At 45.5% G+C, this 15,036-nt stretch overlaps 1 long non-coding RNA gene across 1 annotated transcript in view; it reads right to left on the bottom strand.

Moving 5' to 3' along the window:
- The window catches only part of LOC119857973, a 28,405-nt gene extending 13,369 nt beyond the window's left edge, over positions 1–15,036 (bottom strand). Inside the window, exon 1 of the long non-coding RNA XR_005293751.2 lies at positions 14,818–15,036. This is a non-coding gene — a long non-coding RNA (uncharacterized LOC119857973). The remainder of the gene's footprint in view (positions 1–14,817) is intronic.

Consider the following 15,036-nt stretch of genomic DNA (forward strand, 5'->3'; position numbering starts at 1 on the left):
AATGACACCGATGACAAAGAAAAAAGAAAACCCTTCCAAATTTCTGCCTCTCTGGAAAGTCTTCAGTCCTTGATGCTACAGCTTCTCCAAGGTCAGTGCAGTAGAAGCCATGCAGTGCTCCTGATGTAACCACCAACCCCAGCCAATAGAACAGGGCCCATATCAGGAATGAAGCTCTCCCACCTGCTCACAGAATTACATCTGAGCCCCCAGAGGATTAGAAACTAAATCTATTCCTGCCTCCCCTGCCTGCGCAGATGAAAGATGCATCCATCCTGCACCAAACTGAATGGATGAGTCACCGTTTGCTTTACTGTAATGTGCCAGAATTATAAAAGGCTTGTTTCTCACCTCTCCACCCCCAAGCCGTATTATCCTCTCCTTGCTGATTTTAGGTTAGAAATAAAGGCAGGCATAATTGCAGGGAAGAGGAGACACTGCACTATCTAACGTGCTCAGGCTCATGTGGGGATCTCTGTTCCAGTATGCTGATGGGGCTGTGTGAACAGAGTACAGGTTGAGTGGACTCCCTGGTAGTACATTGCTAAATGCATGGATTTTGTTTCCATTCTTGCTATAGTCACGCCATACAAACAGAGAAATTAGCTAAACATAAAATTCGCTTGCAGGAAGGTTGCAATGTAACACTACTTTATTTCTTAGGTTATGTCTACACTACAGCAGCACAGCTACAGCACTGTTGTGTAGATGCTTCCCACCTTGATGGAAGGGATTTTTCTGTCGACATAGTTAATCCATCTCTCAGAGAGGCTGTAGCTAGGTCAATGGAAGAATCCTTCCACCAACCCAACCACGTCTACACCAGGGATTAGGTCATTCTAGAGGTGCTCAGGGCACAATTTTTTTTCGCAGTCCTGAGTAGTATAGTTAGGTTGGTTTAATTAAGTGTAGACCAGGCCTTAGAATTCAGAACAACACATAAGAACTCTAAAACAAAGAGAGATAAAGCAGACTGCTGGCTAACCGCTGCTAGGCCCAGATCACACACTTCCCTACAGAGCCCAGTCTGTAAGCAGGACCAGGAAAATCTCCTGAAATTGAAAATGATCTCCTACAATTTTCAATACAGCCCCAACGTCCATATTAGTGTAGGCCATGGTGTCACATTAGAATGGGAGAGAGAGTATAGCCATTGCAGTGGGCTATTAATAATCTAATGGAATCCCTAAAAATCATCCTCGGGCGCTGACTCGGATTATGCACCAGCACAAGGGAGTAAGAGCCCCCACCTCACCTCCCTACTTGGGCTTCCCAGACCTCAGGTTCAGGCACATGGGAGTCAGAAGCTACTAAACCTTTTCGTCATGCCCTGGAGCAGGTGGGCAAGGAACGAGTGGGGCCTTGGTGCCAAACCCCCATTCACTGGGCAGAGTAACTGAGTCAGCACTGAAGGAATATAGAATCGTAGAATATCAGGATTGGAAGGGACCTCAGGAAGTCATCTAGTCCAACCTCCTGCTCAATATAGTAATTTCCTGCCCATATAGACCAGCAATAAATCATGACCCCAGAGGGAGGAAGCTGGGGAGCAATTGTGCCTTAGTGGGGTGTCTCTGAGTCACAGTCCCTTGTGGCTTTTCCTGGGAGGCTGCTCAGGGCTGCATCTAAAGGCACAATCTAGTTCACTGGTATCATTAATAATAGAACAATAACCTTCATTCCAAAGAGTAGATTAGCTATGGCCCTTACTCTGCATTGTGTGATGTGTGGGTGCACCAGTTTGCCTAAACACTGCACAATCCAGGATCGGGGCCTGGGTACACACAGTACCTCTGAAACACAGCAGCCAACCAATGCACAGTGTGTGGCATAGCATTGGGAAAAAAGAGGGAACCTGGGCTAAGCACAACAGGGCAAACCCCTACTCTTCCTATAAAGTCTCATAGGATCATCAGTCTCCATGCAGAGTAGAAAGGACCTCGGCTTTGCAGATCTAGTCCTAAAATCCCTATATTAAGATGCATGGAACTCAAGTTGAAATGCTAAATCAATGCTGCTAAAATCTGAACCTACAGTTCCAGGAAATCCCAATATTTAACACCCAAGGGGCACCCTCTTCAGCCAGCACCTTCACCCTTCGCTAAAGACCTGAAGTAGGAAGTCTGAGCCTTAAAAGTGAAATTCACTCCTGTGCAGAGACCCATGCACCACTTAAGCTTTGAAAATATGGCTTAAGTGGCACCAAAATACGCCTTTCTTCCAACACTATGCAGTACCCTGTGCAGCAGTTGACTGCACTACCAAGGCCTTGATCCCCTATGGTGCAATGTGGGGTGGACTGCTGTCCCCATGGGCTACACACAGCAGGGTCAGGTAGACCATAGTTTGGGATGAAGGGTGCTGTATAAGTGTCTGATACTGTTTTGTTATTAATGCTACCAATGAGCTACATTGTGCCTTTAGGCGCAGCTGCGAGCAAGTGTGGCCGCTCCCTGGGCATAGCCTTAAGAGATGCTGTGACACAGAACCATGCCTCATTATTTCACCCAGATTGCTTACATCAAGAATCTTTCCCCAAACAAATTGCTCTCCATAGCATCGGGAATTCTCTAGCATGAGTGTGAGCTGTACAATGATTTATTTATCTGGATTTAGACACATTTCTAGAAAAGTGCACTGCAGGAACCCTCCACATCACATTAAAGTACCCCAGAATAACCATCAACTATAACAGAAACATGGTAATGCCATTCAGTGTGACCCACAGCCAATGGATAAGGCCACTTTCCCACTCAATTCACCCTCCTTCCTCACCAACAGTTTCTTGCCCTTACAGCCTGTTTCCAAATGCCTAGGAAAGAAGACACTTCCTGAAGATCATTGGGTTTGGCTTTTTCAGACAAAGGGGAGTGGAAGAAATGATAGAAGTTCAGGGCTCCCCCTGGAGAATGCCCAGCCAGTAGCCCCTTCTCATTCATGTCAATGGGGCTCCAGCCCTCAGCTGGGGTGGCACGGTTCAGGGAAAGTGGTGATCTCTTAGGGAAATAGGTAGATACATAATACTATGGCCCTAAACTTGAGGGTCTCCATGGAGGTTGTGAACATTGACAACTCCCATTGAAATTGTTTATTTCTCATTGTTTGAAGTAAATGACAATTGAGAGCGCTCAGCAGTATTGGGCCATCTATATCTATGGCTTATGCAATAGCCTGACTACTGAGAACAGAGCTTTATTCTCCTCACAATAGCTCGGTTACCAATATGTAGTTTTCAAAACAAGTAAGCAATCACCATGTCCTTCACTCTTATACAAACTCAAGCTGAGTTTTTCAGTTGCCATGGGGAATATAGATGCCCAATGTCAATTAATTTCAATGGCTTCCCATAGGTGGCTTTGAAAATCAGTCACCATCATTTAAATCAAAGCTAACCTTCTATGACACAAAGGGCCACATTTTCAAATGGGCTGTTTCCATTTTGAGGATGCCATTTGCACATGCAAAAGTGGGTACCCAAAAATCCAAGTACTTGCTCCACTTGGTAGGTGCAAGTCATGGGATTTAATGTGAAAGTATTCAGATTTTGTTCCCACAGCAGGGAGGTTGGGACTCATCCCCTTTGAAAAAGCACCCCAAAGAGAACAACTTCCTGCAGACATGTCAGCTTTGCAAGGAAAGATAGGTTGCTCATGAGCTAAAAAGCAAAGCATGGTCTAGTTGTTAGGGAATGGGCCAGTAACTGGGGAAACCTCTCTCTGCCACTGACTTCCTGTGTGACTGTCGGCAAATCACGTAACCTCTGTCTCAGTTTCCCCCATGTGAAAAATGAGAATACCACTACCTACCTCACTGGGGTTTGGCAAGGCTAACCCTGATGTGTATAAAGGCTTTAAGAACCACAGATGGAAGATACCATAGAAGTACAAAGCAGAGGGCTCCTAAGTGCTACAGTAATACAAACAATAAATAGCAATCATGATGAATTATTACCATCACCAAAGAGGTATTTTCTGAGGAGCCAGTGGAAAACTGAAAACGTTTATAGCATTTGATCAATATAACTGCAGAAGGTGCTGAGGAATATAGCAAACAAAATGTGGCCCTCCTTGCAACACTAGATGTCTCTAAAGTGATTTGAACCAAGTGCTGTGCTGGGGGTGATGCTGTTTCATTTTGCCATGTGAGGGGAGCAAGTGAACCTGGGCCAAATGTTTGCAATGAAATCTGAAACTACCTGGTTCAGTTTTGTAGCAAATAGGAGACTAAGCTCAGGATGGCTGAAAGGGAGATAGAGGGTCACTGACCATTCAGGCAAACCCTACCCAATTTCAAACTAGCCTGGGGCGGAGTTGAGATTTCAAAGAGAAACCATGTGAATCTGGCAAGCACACGTGACTTCTGAGAAACGATGGTGTGTTCAAGGCTTCCACTGAGTTTTGCTTTGAGATTTTACAGTTGGATCAAAACTTAAGCTCATCCCAAAACTTGGGGATGTGAACCCAGCAAATAGAGCCCCCAGCAAACATTTCCATGATAGCATCAAGCTTTACACAGGGCCAGGAACTAGAGATTTGGCGACACAAGGCTGTGTCAAAAAGCTCCAAGGCCCTTCTGGGAGAAGACAGAGCTTGATCATATCATGAGAAACCAAAGCAACAGGTTTTTTTCCGAGAATCTGCCTCCTTTTTCCTTCACCTTGTGACATTATTCCTTCCCTCCTGCAGACACCTTTGCTCGTATGTCACTAGGGGTCAAATAGGTAGGGCAACAGCATAAGAGTCCGAACACCTGGGTTCTAGTCCCAGCCCTGCCATGAAGTCACTGTGGGACTTTGGGCAAGTCACTTCATTTCTGTGTACCTCAGTTTCCCCCATTGCAAAATGGGGATAATGATGTATACCCACATTTGTAAAACATTTTGAGAGCTACAGCTGACAGGTGCCAAGCATGTCATTAACAGTCAGTCATCTAACTGTTCACCTCAGACTGCGAGCTGTAGATGGGGAAGGACAGATTTTGCAGGTGTGGCTCATTGGGTGTGCAGAAGCAATGAGATGACCAGGTGACCACTGAGGATCTCTTGATGGTCAGCGGTCTGAGGGCACATCCTCACTGAGGCAGGGTCCTTACCGGACAGTGCTGTGCTGGAGACGATGAGTTCTTTGAAGTGCTGCCCTTGGCCCAGCATCACCCCCTCAGTCCTGCTCCCATCTGGGCCCTTGGAGAGCTGGGAGACGTTGGTGTTTGCATCTGATGTAAAGATAACTCCAGGCTGGGTGTCATCTGCATCTTGCTGTCATTTCAGTCCAAGCTGTTTCACGGTCTCCCCTCATGTCGTCATCTTGCATTCATGTGCTCATCCCTCAGGGTTTTTAGGAGAGGATTGTGATCCCCCCCAGCCCAGGCTTAGATGCCAAGTGTTCTGCCCACATGTCCTCCCTCAGCATCCTTGAAACTGTCCTTAGCTCCATGTGGTGCCCCTCCCATTCCTTAAGGCAATGTGAACATCCATTACACAGAGAAGGGGGACAGACGGATCACATTGCACTGGGGAGAAATGAACAGAGTAATTGATTTGTGCGGGAGCTGAGCTCACGCAGCAGCTGTGCACGGTGGAAAAAGAGATGGCCTCATTCCCCACTGTGTCCATTACCTTGTGTGCAAAACAAATAGACCTTTGCTCTGCCTATAGAAAGAGGATTCCCTCACCTCAATCATGCCTCAATAGCGATTCCTCTCGGAGGCTTTGTTTGCACTGGGGATTAGCCTTGGTTGTAGTGATTAGTAACCAGTCGCACAGGTGCATGCTCCTAACAGCTCCAGAAAGCCACAATTTACACCATGCTGTAATTCACCTATGCTGGCCATTGTGGAAAACCAGGGGTTTGACTGATTCAGCTACACTAGTTGCCGGCCATGGCTTGCTGAAATCAGGGAGTCATCCCCAGAAGAGAGAAGGCCTGAATTTAATATGGCTGAAAAGGGCCAAAGGCAAGTGAGGGCTTAACTCTGCTCCCATTGAAGTCAATGGGAAATTTGCCATTAGCTTCAATAGGGGTAGTTTGGGACCTTGTTATTCTTATCTTAGCCCATAGGTGACAGCTGAGAGGACTGAGCAGAGGACAGGGCTCCAGGAGCAAACTGGGTCTAGCATGGACGGCTGTCACGGCCTTGGGAAAGTCACTTAAAATCTCTGCGCCACAGAGAGGAAGGATGGTCCGGTAATTGAGGTACTAGCCTGCAATTGGAGAGACCCAGGTTCAGATTCCTGCTGTGTCACAGACTTCCTGTGTGACTGTGGGGAAGACACTTAGTCGCTCTGTGGCTCAGTTCCCCATTTGCAAAAGGGGATTGGACACTTCCCCACCTCACGGGACAGTTGTGAGGATAAATACTTTGAAGGTCAACAGGTGCTCAGATACCACAGTGATGGGGAGGGAGAGGCGGGCTACAAACCAGCGATACTAACCCTTACCTGTCCCACAAGGGTATTTCTGAGGATTAAGCCATTAATGTTTGTGTGGCGATGTTGAGTTACTGTAAATATGATAAAACCTGCACGTAAAGTGTTAATGGCCCATCTGCCCAAAAGGAGGTTGCTTAAACATCCACCCATTTTTAATGACCTCCTGTCTTTTGGACAGTAAAAGCAATAAACTGAAATGCAACATACGTCAGATGTCTCTATTCACAGCTCTCTTTTAAAGGCCTCAGCAGCACATGCTTATCCCGCACACACAGACAGCTGTGGATTTGCCAGCCTTACCCAAGTTGGTTGGGTGAGGCTCACAATCAGCAGTACCAGGACAGGAGACACAGCAAACACTGCTGACCCAGTTTTCTCTGAGGAACTATTTATGGTTCCCTTTGCCAATCTGCCATTGCTGTCCACCCCCTTCCTTGACATCTCAAGCGAGTTCTTTGAATCTTGCCATGTTGAGCGTTGGATGTTAGCAATTGCTTTAATAAGCGACAGACATTTCATGTCCTAGCCAAAGAGAGAGATTCACCAAAGAAACCTCCATGTCACAGTTGCACTAACAATAATGCTGCATTGGGACACTGACACCAGACTCTCAAACTCTAAAAGGGACTTTGTTTAGTATATAGTTGCCCCATGCAATCCCAGCATCTTCCCCAGGGACCTCACCATTCAGTGGCTGTTATGAGTCCCCATGTAGTGGCTGGCCCACAGAGGTTACCACAGCTACCAGTCCGGGGAGTTTGTCCTATATACAACTCAAGCTGGAGCGATTCATGCTTTTGGTCCTGGAGATCCTTAGTTCAGACCCCAATAACAACCTGCCACAGGAGTTTTTACACTTGAATATTGTACAACCAGGTCCTTCTAAAGCAACTTCTCCACCAGTGCAAAAGTTGAGTTGCTTAATCACACTAGAAATGTTCTGATTGTGCAAACCTAGTTTCCTTAAGTGTTCTGAATGAATAATCCTTGCTAACTGGGAGGAGGCAGAGTTCCTACCCTGCGCTTAGTACAGTAAACACACCGGGTTCAAACTTACCTCCTTCCTTCTTGACGTGCTGTGTTGTTAACTGTGATAAAAATGAGCATGTTTACTTCCTGCCAGAGCTTAGTGGTTCCTAGGATGGCTTCCTGCAGGACTTTTCTGCCCCTGCCTCTTATTCCCTCTGCCACAGGGAGTTACTAATGCTTTTATATCCTGGATTGATCCACTGAGGATGTTCAGTGACAGGGCAGGCCATTTGCCCTACCCTCATGTCAGGCTGATTTCCATACATGGCAGTCAGGCAGGGCCCTGGCAAGGAAAAGGGCTCTGGCCGTTACATAAAGCTGACTTCCCTTTCTGCAGCCATTTCTGAGGGGAATTTTCCTCCGACCCAAGGAGTAGCTGACATCACCGTTGAGCCTCCATGGATTGGCAGCTGGGGAGACCCTTTGAGCCAACTCGACTCCTAGCATGTTATCTCTGAGCAGCTCGATTTCAATCCACTGGAAGTCTATGGGGACACATGCTGCTTTAAGTCTGTCAGACCAGCGGTCCCAGGTGTGGTGATGCAGCACTTTTGAGTATGCTTTTCCACCCACTTCATAATGCAGGCCCATTGAGAGCAGACCCAAGATCATTAGAACAGCATTGGTGCAATGAGCACCCTCATTAGTTCATGTCCAGCTTGTAAGTAGCTGCTCTTTTACAGCATGGGCTGCCATTTCAGCAGGGGCTGCCTGGGGCATTCACAGACACAAGCTCTCGTCACGGTTGTGTGCTGTACTTTGTTACTGCAGATAGGTCTCTGAAAACATCTGCTCAATGTACAGCAAAAAAGCTAACACAATGTTAGGAACCATTAGGAAAGGGATAGATAATAAGACAGTAAATATCATAATGCCACTATATAAAGCCATGGTATGCCACACCCTGAATACTGTGTGCAGTTCTGGTCAACCCACCTCAAAGATATATTGGAATTGGAAAATGTACAGAGAAAGGCAACAGAAATAATGAAGGGTATGGAACAGCTTCCGTATGAGGAGAGATTAATAAGATTTGGACTGTTCTGCGTGGAAAAGAGATGATTAAGAGGGGGTATGAGAGAGGTCTATAAAATCATGAACAGTGTGGAGAAAATGAATAGGGAAGTTTTATTTACCCATTCACATAAAACAAAAACCAGGGGTCACTCAATGAAATGAATAGGCAGCAGTTTTAAAATAAAAAAAAGGAAGTACTTCTTCACACAACATGTAGTCAACCTGTGGAACTCATTACCAGGACACATTGCCAAGGCCAAAAGTATAACTGGGTTCATAAAAGAACGAGATAAGTTCATGGAGGACAGGTCCATCAATGGCTATTAGCCAAGATGGTCAGGGATGCAACCCCATACTCTGGGGCATCCCTAAACCTCTCACTTCCATATGCTGGGACTGGACGACAGGGGATGGATCACTTGATAATTGCCCTGTTTTGTTCATTCCCTTTACAGCATCTGGCATTGGCCACTGTCAGAAGACAGGATACTGGGTTACATGGACTGTTGTCTGACCCAGTTTGGCTATTCTTATGTTCTTATATTCTGACCAAGTGTGGCTATTCTTACGTTCAAGCACTCTCTCTGTGAGTTGAAACAGCAGCCATTTTGTTTTCAGAATGGCTACAGTCTGTACAGAAGAGGGACACACTGTGCTCTCATGGAGATTTTACTTTTGTTCTTTTCTTGGTTTGGTGTCTTTGTGTGTGTGTTTTTTAAAATTCTAAAATATAGTTTCTTCTGACTGACATATTTGGGTGCTCTTTGTGTATAGAAAAGCAGAATTTCACCTCCACCATCTTGTTATAACCTTGCGTCAAGAAGCAATAAAGAAGCTCCTAGTCTAGCTCTGCTAATTTGAGGAGAAGACTCAGGGTTTCACTTCTTTAATACTCTGCCATTTGGGAGACTAGAACAGGAAACCCAAGCTGGATATTTCCTATCATATCAGCAGTAAATAGTCCCTCCAGGTCTCCCAAGGACATGAAATGTATATTTGCTATGGGGCTAGTTATGCCAAAAAGCAGCCTCAGCTCAACTTACTTTTTTTTCCACATGGTTTAGGAAGGAAAGTGACGGTAACAAAACCTCAACCAACCCAATATTTTAGATTTCTATAGCACCATTCACCATGGAGAATCCTTAAGCACGTTCCAAATTCTACAGAAGGGACCCAATTCACTGCTGCCATGTACTTGGGGAGTCATTTATGCAATGAGGATGTAAAAATCCCCCATAGGTTTTCTACGCTTAAAAATGTCATCACTTTAAAATCTGATATCCTGGAGCCTCTCACAAATAGAATCAGTGTCTTCATCTCACCTTGGAAAGCTGGAAATCTCCCTTTCTAATGGCATAAATCTCTGGTTTCTAGACCTTCAGGGTCATAAGATATTAGACCTTAAACTTGTCCTTGGACCAGGACTGAATATTTCTCCTCTGTGCCTTGAATCACTGTAGTATTTTGAGAATTTGGAGGAAAGAAGGAAACAGGTGTCCAGGTTGATTTGTTTTAAAATAATGTCTGTCTTAGACAGTGCAGGGATCTGGAATGTTGGAAGTAATCCCGGAGGAGATGGATTAGTAGGCAGAGTGCAGGTAAAGCAGTCAAAGGCACATGATCAAGAATATTTACCACAGGGATATCAACCCCAGAACTGTGGCATATCATATGGATATCAAACCCAGAAATGTGGCATATTGACACACAATGGATTCCTTTAACAGAGCTACTGCAGTTCAGACTACCACCATGCTACATAGCAGTATGGGTGAGGAGGGGACGGAAGTTTTACCAGATCACACTCTGATATGAAAACTGCTATGAAGACCTTCATTGTCAAGGCGGAGATGGAACCTTTGTTTTTACCATCTCACCTTGAAGGCTTCACTCTCAGGGATCTCCATTTATTTACCTGGGACACTGAAGGAACTGAATGGGCCCTGCATCTCTGGTCACAGCCTGAGTAATGGAAACCGGAGGCTTAGACCATTGAGCCATCCCCACATCCTGACAATATTCTCATCCCGCAGAGCTTTTCCTGTTTCCTTGTTACCTGGCAGGCTTCATTGTGCACTGTGATGGCTCCTGCAGATTTAACAGACATACCCTCTTTATTTCTTTGATGACACCCAACCATTTCCCCAGCACTCCCCAGAGCCAATCAGACAACGCTAGCCTCTGAGGCTTGCACGCCTGGAGAAAAATGCTGCTTATGTTTCTGAGGATGTGCTCTTGATTTTTAGGCAATCTGCAGGAAGGTATAATTGACAGAGGAGGATGGAGAAGCCACCAGTGTCTTAAAGCCCATTTAGGAGTCACCTCAACGGCGTTCCTTTGCTACTGCACATTAGAGGCCCTTTATGTTCTTTCAACCATAGATCAATGTCAATTGCAAAGCCTCCTTTATAGCCTACGATTCCCCCTTCCTGTTTTTAGCTTCATGCCATGTTGCGTCTGACTCCACTCAGTGTTTCCCTCAAGGGCTGCCTGCTCAGTGCAGGAAGCTAGGTGCTCAAAGAGTCCCAGGAAAATCTCACCTCTGCTCACCAGTGTCTATGTTACCTGCTTCGGAGTCTACTTTGGCAGCTTCAGAAGGGAATAACCAGCCTCTCTTACAGTACATGAGCCTGATGGGGGCAATCCCTTGAGACTTTCTGCTCAGTAATGGGTTTGCAGTGCTGATGCAATTGTAACCGACCGGCCAGGGTCAGTGTGCGTTACGCATCCCCCTCAGCATTCGGTTCACAGAACATATGAATATATTATGGCTCCCTGCTACAGTGTCTGGCTTTTTAGCTTCAGCTGTAAACACTCCTGCTAGCTCTGGGAGGTCTCTGGTGCGTCAGCCAAGATGGTGGGTGTCCATAGGTGCTAGAACTGAGCGTGCTTGGTTTTGATCAGATACAGTGTTTACAGGGTTCACTGGCTCTCAGCACCCCTACTATATGAATTGTTCCCACACCCTTGTGGGTGTCCCAGAAATTGGGATCCTGCTCCCTTTGAAATCAATGGCAAAACTCAGCAAGAATGGGATTCAGTTTTTGTTGAAAAAACTGCCAAGTGCATTATGATCTACATGTCAGGCTTGCAGTATCACCTGTGTGCCAATTCTCTGACTGATCTCATGAGATTTTTTCTGTGCGCTCAACCCTGAATGGGGGATTATGATTTCCAGGAGATTGACAACACTTTTCCTAGCCCCCAAGTCTGCTTCTTGATTGTAAATCAGCAGACTCTTCTCCCTCTCAAGTACAGTGAATCACAGACAAGAGAAAGGGGAAGGATAATCTTGGACACTGCAAAATAAAATAATAAATAATAATAATAATACAAAATGCCTCTGACAGCTCTGTTTAGCTTATTAATGTTCCTAATAACTAGTCCCTTCTGTTCTCCCCTAATTGAGTTCTGGACTTCATAATTCCCAGTCTGTGTCACGAGCAATTGCCGTATTAGCTGTGCTGTGGCAGACAGAAAGATTGGACGAGCGATTCTGAATGCACAAAACAAGATACCAAATTTTACACTCTGTGGATTACAGACACAGGCCTAAATCCGTCACTCTGCATTTGAAATCAATGAATCCACTGCAGATACAGATTGAGATTGAGGCTGGGACTGGTAGCTGAGAACAGCACACATCCCCCAGGGAGGGCCCTGGGCAATGCACACCTGTGATTTACCAAGCTAAGCAACAAAAGATTTGCACTCTCTCTCTCTCTCTCTCTGACACAGTGCTAATGCCAATAAAGGCTCTACTGAAGAGCATATGACCAGCCTCCATTGCCTCATCACTCTATGTTAATTATAACCCACCCAACAAACACTTGTCTATAATGACAGGTTTCAGAGTAGCAGCTGTGTTAGTCTGTATTCGCAAAAAGAAAAGGAGTACTTGTGGCACCTTAGAGACTAACAAATTTATTTGAGCATAAGCTTTCATGAGCTACAGCTCACTTCATCGGATGCATTCAGTATCTATAAAATATCCCCGCTCCTGGCTGCACTGATTTTCCCGACTCCCAGCCAGAGGCTTGACCAAACAGAATAGATGCCATCATGCCAGAATGCGAGCCGAACTGTGGCCCTTGCAGATAGCCAGAGGAGTGCATGGTAATAAAGGAACAAGACTCCCGAAGAATGTGCATGTCTATGAGAGCATGGGATTGTCCTTGGTACTTCTCTACCATGCAATGGGGTTAAAAGAATAATCATGTTGGGAGCCTGGCCCATGCCCCTCACCCAGAAAGGAAGAAAGAAAATATTGAAGGTCAAAACCATGAAGGTCAAACTTCTAGATGGTGAATACTGAGGGCTAAACAGACCAAGTCATCTCAATGCCTCCTCTGTCTCCTTATGCTATCCCTACACCAACCCCACTCCTTCAGATGGAAAAGCCGTGGGCAGACCCACGCTCTTGCCCCCGGCTACCTCCGTGCTGGAGAAGTTTGCACAAGATGGCATCGATTCATGGATAACAACTGTCCTCTACCTATAGGGTGACCAGAAGTCCCGATTTTATAGGGACAGTCCTGATTTGGGGGGCTTTTTCTTATATAGGCACCTATTACCCCTCACCCCCATCCTTATTTTTTACACTTGCTATCTGGTCACCCTACCTACTTACCCCTGAGCTCCATCAGAACCAGGATCACACGGATATGCACATACAGCTTAATTAGGAGCAAAGAGACCAAATCAACAGGCATTTTCACACTTCTTTTGTGAAGATACACAGACAAAAAGAGGAAGTAAAAGCATCTGAATAGATATAAACAACTCCCCTAAAACACTCCAGAAACTGTACATTAGGAATCAGATGGTAAGAATAATGTGTGTTTATAGAGAGGTTTCCGAGTAGCAGCCATGTTAGTCTGTATTTGCAAAAAGAAAAGGAGTACTTGTGGCACCTTAGAGACTAACAAATTTATTAGAGCATAAGCTTTCGTGAGCTACAGCTCACTTCATCGGATGCATTTGGTGGAAAACCACCAAATGCATCCGATGAAGTGAGCTGTAGCTCACGAAAGCTTATGCTCTAATAAATTTGTTAGTCTCTAAGGTGCCACAAGTACTCCTTTTCTTTTTGTTTAAAGAGAGTGACATTTCCCTACAATGATCAATATATTGGTGCCTCTTTGCAGCCACTAGGCTAGGTGATTCCAACTTTGTCTGTGTCCTTGCTACGTCCCCCTCATTTATTATAACCCACTACAACAGCTTAAAGGGAGCTATATTGTCTGTATATCTGTAGTCCATCTCCTTTTCTTTGGCAGACTCTGACACACAGCTGTTTCTAGCACAATACGGGGGGGGGGGGGTGAGAGAGAGGGAATCTAAATGATTCCCTCCCCCTCCCCAAAGAAGATGACAAATCCTTTGAGCAGGAAAATGTCAATAGCAACTAATTGGGTTGATGGGAATTTCACAGTGTATTTGTTTGTTTAGCATCCTGTCTGCAGGATTAATGACTAATTAAACAGAGAAATGAAACCGTCAATGCAGAATGCAAATGAGAACGAACAAAATAATCCATTCAAGGCTGAAAAAAAAAAACCCTACAGCTAGAATCCAAAACAAAGGCTGGCGATTTGTTTTTTAAAGACCCCATTTCTATTGAAGAGATTTTAGCTGACGATGCAGTTTCAAAAAGAAATGGATTTCCTAATCTAGCCATCTGTAGTTTTATTTCGTTAAAACCACTTCTGTATTTCCAGCATGCTGCTGCTGCTCTCCCTTTCTAATCGGGTTTTAGGACGAATTCTAAACGTGCCCGCCAGAAATCACAGCAGAGATTCTCAGGAGCATCTGCAGCAATAATTATGCAATAGCGGTACCTCCTGCAAACCAAGCGAGCAAAGGAAATAAGCAAGTGACACAGAGCCATGCAGTTTGTCCATCTGGATTTTAGGCACATGCAGTGCTCACGCTTGTGTGAATGTTTCCCCTCACTATCTGACCTTCAGGGAGCAAGGCATGACATAGGAGAGCGGGGGTTTGAACAGAAGGCATTCAAAATGAGCTCTCCTCTGCATTCACTGTTGTTTTGGCCAGACTGCCCTGCCTGTGTGGGCAGAAACCAATGCATCAATAGAGACAATTACTGGCAGTCCAAACACATTTGGGCATGGCAGTCCCATGACCTCTCTCACACAGAGAGCTGAAGAAATGAGCACACACACCTTTAACAGGCAGATCCAGATCTCTCTCTCTCTATTCACCTGCATGCAACCACTATTCACCCCCCCCACCCACCCACACACTCAGGCCTGCGTGCTCCTCTTTCCCTCCTTGGGTTTGGTATGTATGGAAGGGCAGGTAAGAAAAGCAGCAGCTCCTACCTTCTCTCCCCAGACTGTTGTTCGCACAAGTCACACCTTGGAAGCTGGATGTTCTGCAGAGAAGAGGGAGGGAGGACGGAAGAGGCAAAAAAAAAAAAAAAAAAAAAAAAAAACCTTGGGAGTTTCCCACAATGCATCGCTGCAGTCTGCATAAAGCTGAGGAGAGGAGATGGGAGGGAGAGTGGGCGGTGCAATCAGGAGAGAGGGACCAGGATGCTG

This window comes from Dermochelys coriacea, chromosome 6 (assembly GCF_009764565.3).
Source record: "Dermochelys coriacea isolate rDerCor1 chromosome 6, rDerCor1.pri.v4, whole genome shotgun sequence".
NCBI classification, from domain to species: Eukaryota; Metazoa; Chordata; order Testudines; family Dermochelyidae; genus Dermochelys; species Dermochelys coriacea.